Source organism: Micropterus salmoides, unplaced genomic scaffold, assembly GCF_014851395.1.
Source record: "Micropterus salmoides isolate LMB-PRFRI ecotype aquatic unplaced genomic scaffold, ASM1485139v1 Ms_hic_scaffold_14, whole genome shotgun sequence".
In the NCBI taxonomy this organism is placed as follows: domain Eukaryota; kingdom Metazoa; phylum Chordata; class Actinopteri; order Centrarchiformes; family Centrarchidae; genus Micropterus; species Micropterus salmoides.
In genome coordinates, this window is record NW_024040485.1 from 19,321,982 (window position 1) to 19,327,981 (window position 6,000).

The window sequence follows — 6,000 nt, forward strand, 5'->3', positions numbered from 1 at the left end:
TCTATTTCCTTTCCTTCCCCCCGCACACACACACGCGCTGCTGTCTGGATCCTCAGTGATTATGCATGGCAAACTGAGATGGAAAGATTAAAATTACATGCAAGGTGAGGTTTCAACACAGAGTTTTACATGTTGCCTCCTCATGCGGCTGGTACAAATGTGGGTGAGGCCATCCGCAGTGCGTGTACATAGTTTTACCTTGACGTGACATAATGTCCTCTCTCTCTCTTCAGCTCTATTGACACACACACACACACACACACGCATTCTTTCTCTCTCTCGCTCCATTTCATTGTAATTCAATGAGGAAGCAATGTACTGATAGTGGCTGCAGGCAGCTACTACACCAAGTTGTGAAGCTATATGTAGTCTGAGTATATAGTTTCATCCTGTATATGGCTGAGGATTGTCCTCTACCTCGTTTCCTCTGCAGTGCTGGTCCTCTACTGTGTCCCTGGCTGTCCTACTTCAATTAATCATATAAGCATCTCCTGCATTACCCCCCTGGCTGTTTACCTCCAGAGGGCAATTTGCTTTTTTAGCTGCTTACTGGTATCCTTGTCCCCTCCCATCCATCTCCTTCCAGTTTATTCGCACTGCTCCTTGACTGGTCTTCACAAACTTCCTATATTGTCCATTTTTAGAAGCTAAAACATTTGTGTCCCCCAGGGTCTTCCCAGGGAAATCAGCATTTTCAGCAACTGCGATTCAAAAGGACAGGTGCAGTTTGTTATTGTTGTAACATTTGCAGGTGCTCCTGAGAATACACACAGAAAACTATGTGTGTGTGTGTGTGTGTGTGTGTGTGTGTGTGTACGGAAAGAAGACGCACACACACACTAAGGCACAAACGCTCACCCTCATGCCCTAACATTCCTTCTCTGCTGAAGCTGCTTCAGCCATGTCCTCCCTGTACTGGGGAGCATCTAGAGAGCTCAAATCTGAATGCCAGGATTAGCATTTGGTCCAAGCTCTGACTCCATGAATGAGTCAGTGAGCAAGACACAGGGAGAGAGAAAGTAAATCATCTTACAGCCGCAAGCAGCCTCGGTAACATCACAGTTGCTGGACAGTGGGCTGGGGAGGAAGTGAGAAGTGCGTCAAGCTGAAATGATCAAGAGAAAAACACCCAGTGAGAGACAGGGGTGAAGGGACACATGATCTTACTGAATTCAATTGAATTTGTTGGCCATCTTATCTTTGGTCCCCGAGGGGGATTGTTTTACTATGTTTCATTACTTGTGTAGACAAAAACACTGATCAATGCAGTCTTCATCCAAGGACACACTGCCTATAAATCACGTGACCCCTAACCAAACTGTAATTCAGTCCATTCAGCGGCATACTTACTGCACGCATACATCAAAAGACAGGAAATGGCAAAAAGATTTTTTTCCCTCACTGTTCTTGCTGTCCAGTAATCCAAGAATTTATGATGCACATGCGTGTCAACATACATAAAAAGAGACAATATTTTTTAAACATTGTACATATACATCCAACTAGTGTTTTATATAGTGAATATGATTTCTTATATTGCAACCATCAACTCAACTAACCACAACTGACATGCTGCCATTGTTATTAACTATTTTACAAGATTATGGCTACTTTCTCATCGATATCGTATATAACAGTGCATGCACCTCAAAAAAACACAAAACAAAAGTTTACAATAAACAGGTTTAAAATGAATACACCTTAGATTAAGACAATCCATTCTTTAATGTTCCGGAATAGTGAGACATGAATTCAGTCTTGATGATGTAAAGCTTTACAGTCAAATTGGCCACTAAAGTCTATCTAACAATATTTCTTATTGTGTACTGTATCAGCAACAAATTATGTAATGAGCTGTGTGTCTCTTGGGGCAGAAGAGGAGGAGGAGGAGGAGGAGGAAGAGGGCAACAGCAGTAACAAGGTCACTGCCTGTATGCAGCTCATACATACAATGTTTATATAAATAAGTTATGAACTGTTCAAACATGTTAAAAAAACCTGTTTAACGGCTTCCAGAGAAAGTCCATGAAAATATTTTTCTCAAGTAAAATACAGCAACTATTTCTTCTGAATTTAACATTGTATTTATGTTTGTAAATGTCCCTTCTCTTGACAGAAAATATATTTTTTTTAATTAGTAAGAGGCAGAGGAGAGTGGAGGAGCTGAAAGGGTGGCTGCTGGGCTGTCTTTGAGCAGCTGGCCTGAGCAGCACTCCATGCATCTGCTCTGCTAAACACTTCCCATTACAGACGACCCAGAAACATCCATGAACCCCCTGGCCAAAAGAACAGGAGAGAAATAGAGAGGATGAAGTAAAAAGAAGGGGATAGAGGGTTGCAGAAAGCAAAGCAGTGATATGCCAGCAATATGGAGAACAGGAAATATGATTCATGGAGAAATGGGACAAAAATCTCCAGGCAGATATCATTAGCCTTTTTTTCTTAGAGCAGTTTGTTTCGTTAGCAAAAACATTTAATCTCCTCGGGTCGTTAGGGTATTTCAGCTGTGACTGTTTTGCGACAGGAAAGAAAGGCCCATGCTCAATGATTTCACTCCATCATCCACTTCCACCGATAATATTTGCTCTGGGCCGCCAACTGAAGTGATGAGAGCCAGGACAATGCTTTGGCTTCTGAATCATCTCATCTGTTCTGCTCTGTCAAGGTCTGTACTCAGTGACACTGTGGCTATTCATCAGAGCAGACATACTCACACACACACGCAAGACAAAAATATTCTCCATCCGAGGGCGCCCTTCATTGTAAAGCTTTTATCAGAAATTAAAAGTGCATCTAAAGTTACCACACCATTGTCACTGCAGAGAGTGTATCTTATTCATTTTAAAGGTACCCTGTGGAGTTTTTGACCACTTGTAGCACTATGGAGCAATATTTTTAAGAGTGGGCCCCAGATTTGTTTGTATCATGCACGAGGCGATACTAAATAATTCACATTATTCCACTGCTCTACAGGTGGCAATAAAGTGCAAAGGAATTTAGCAAAGAGCCAACAATGGCAGTGTTAGAGGACGCCTGCAAAAACGTGGCTTTGCAAATGTTTTATGAGGAAGAAAATACATTTAACACATTTGTTAGGCCTCAAGGATACAATACAATGTACTCTGGTGAGAAACACTGAATGTGGAGTATGACTTATGCTAACTTGCACTTGCCACCTCCATTGAAGAGATTCAGGAAATGTAACTTTGGCAAAGGAATGTACAAACGGGCAAACAGCATGAGCCACGAGCCTATAAATAATTTGAAAGTAAACACAGAAATTTCCCCCCTGGGTTAGCTATTGTAGCTAGCTACCTAGGGATCTACTTCTGGGCCAAATTGCTGGCTAACCACAAAAGAGATTGAAGTTTCTTTGGAAAGTGTTAGGCTTGCCTGCGTTTATGTTGCCTGCATTTTCCAAATCCCTGGATGAAGCTTCAGGTCACATCTGAGGTGAAAATGCTCTTATATTTAGGGTATTTTTAAAGACAACCAAACTCAAACAGGAGCGACTTATCTTTCTCATTTTGACACAGGGTAATTTTTCCGGTTTCTAAGGTGGTACAGAGTCATTGTGTGCGTGAAAACTATTAACTAACAGCTCAGATGATGTGAACGAGCGGAAGCAGAGAGAACGTGACAGAAAACAGAGAAAAACTATAAACAAGATAAATTGTTTGTTGCTGTGACCCTTTAACAGAGATATTTAATTCTTCCTGCGTACGTCTTTTTGTTGCTGTCGAGCGTTAGCCCAGGGGCCGGCCTCTTCTGCTCCGTCATTGTGTTTGGCTGTGTGACCATAATCACTAATGTACTGCTGTGGGGTCTTGCATTTTCTAGTGAAACCCAGCACTCTGTGCAGAAACATAATCTCTAGTAGTGATTTTAAGTGGCCTTAAAAGAGATTGATTACTGTGTGCTGAGGCATCTTAAGCAGGCCATTGCTTCTGGGTGTGAGGCGAGGCGGGGGGGGGACAGCAGTGACGGTCTAATTGTCAGGAGGATAGAGAAATCCCACAGCATCCATCACCCTTACACAAAGCACCAACGTGTCCTAACAACTCTCTCTCGTCTTTCTCTCACCTGGGAACAAACATACCTCGGATAAGTCCTGTTAATGCAGTAAAAATGTACTGAAAGGCTCTGTGCTCAGCTTAGTGTCTAAAGAGCTTGTACCGTATGCCATATTATTTGTCTGTTTGTTGCTCACCTTGACATGGCATATTCATCTTTGTTCATATCAAGGAAGCTTTTGTAAATTTTGTGAGTTTCTTTTAGTGTCTACACAAGTTTAGATGTTGGAGCATTCATCAAATAGCCTTGTAAACAGATGATTTGTTGATATATCTTGACCAGGTACCAAATTTGGATCAATATTTGCCAATGGTTTCAAATTTTACATACTTGGGAATCAACATTTATTCTTTTATATCATATATATGTTCTATTGTAAAAATGTTTTAAATCCATTTTCAGAGGATTTAGGTAGATGGTAAAAATTTTAAATTTCATTTGCCACAAGAAATCTCTATTGTAAAAATAAACATATTCCTTACTTTTTAATATGTTCCAAAAGCCTCCCTCAGTGGGTTATTGGAATAGATTGCAAAATCTTATCGCAAAATTTATATGGAAAAGACAAAAAACTCTAAAACTCTAAAACTCTAAAACTCCAGCGTGATAACAGATCAGGCTTAAATGTTCCAAATTTTGAATTGTAGTACATATCCTTTATACTTCGTCCATTATCAAAATGGCAAGAGAAGTTTAAGACACCTTTGGTCCAATTAGAAAAATTTATTATTTCACTGGATACTTTTAAAGATGGGCTTTTTCAAGTTAAGTGTTTAGACCAATTATAAGCGACTTGATCTATATGCGGAATTGTGGCAACAACTTGTAAAATAAGACCAATGGGAAATGAAATACACCAATATTCAATATAACATTATACAAATAGGTGGAAAACCCATTCATTTCCCACAGCAAAACTGTGGTAATTGAAACCCTCTCAGATATCTACAACAGTGATAAATTATGGTCCTTCCAAGACCTGAGAGATACATTTAATTTAACAGGGTCTTCTTTCTTTTTTTATATTTACACATGTGGGGTTCCAGTGACTCAATTGCCTATTCACTGAAATGTAGAAATAATAACAGGTTTCAAAGATGGCAGGGGCTTTGTGTCACATTTTAACCAAAATATCCAGCAACAAATGGGTTGTTTTTGTGGCATTGTGACTGTATGAAACAGAGATCTTAAAAGCTTGGAGTTTTGGGTAATATTCCACTCACTTCATGTTATCATAATCATCAGCTGCTAAATTGTGTGTGTGTGCGGGGGGGGACCATTGCTGGAGCGGGGTACACCCTGGACAGGTCGCCAGTCTACACATAGACAAACAACCAGTCACGCTCACATTCACACCTAAGGAAAATTTTTAGAGACACCAATTAACCTAGACCTAGTCTGCACGTCTTTGCATGGTGGAAGGAAGCCGGAGCACCCGGAGAGAACCCACGCGGACATGGGGAGAACATGCAAACTCCACACAGAAAGACCGGGGCAACCGACCTTCTTGCTGTGAGGCGACAGTGCTAACCACTGCACCACCACGCCGCCCCAGAGAGGGGATAATTACACAAAAAATATGTGGTTCTTTGAATGTCATCACTAATCAGAATAATTATAAAAGTGAGGAACAAATTGAAGAAAGTATTTCAGTATGGAAACATGTAAAACATTAGACCACTTAACCAAGAAATCTATCTAAAACTATCAGGCCTTCAAGTTAAACCAGTATAAATAAGTGGTGAGTAATGGGAGTTAGTGGGAGCAAGGTTTGGGCACAGTGAGCTTTGAGGAAAAGTCAAACCAGTCATGGTGACCCTTTGTTCAATCTGACGTGGCTGATGTAAGAATACCACTGACTTTGGCCTAAAACCATAATTAGGTAAAAATTTTGTCCAGTGCTTCGTTTTTGACCATATCCCTCTA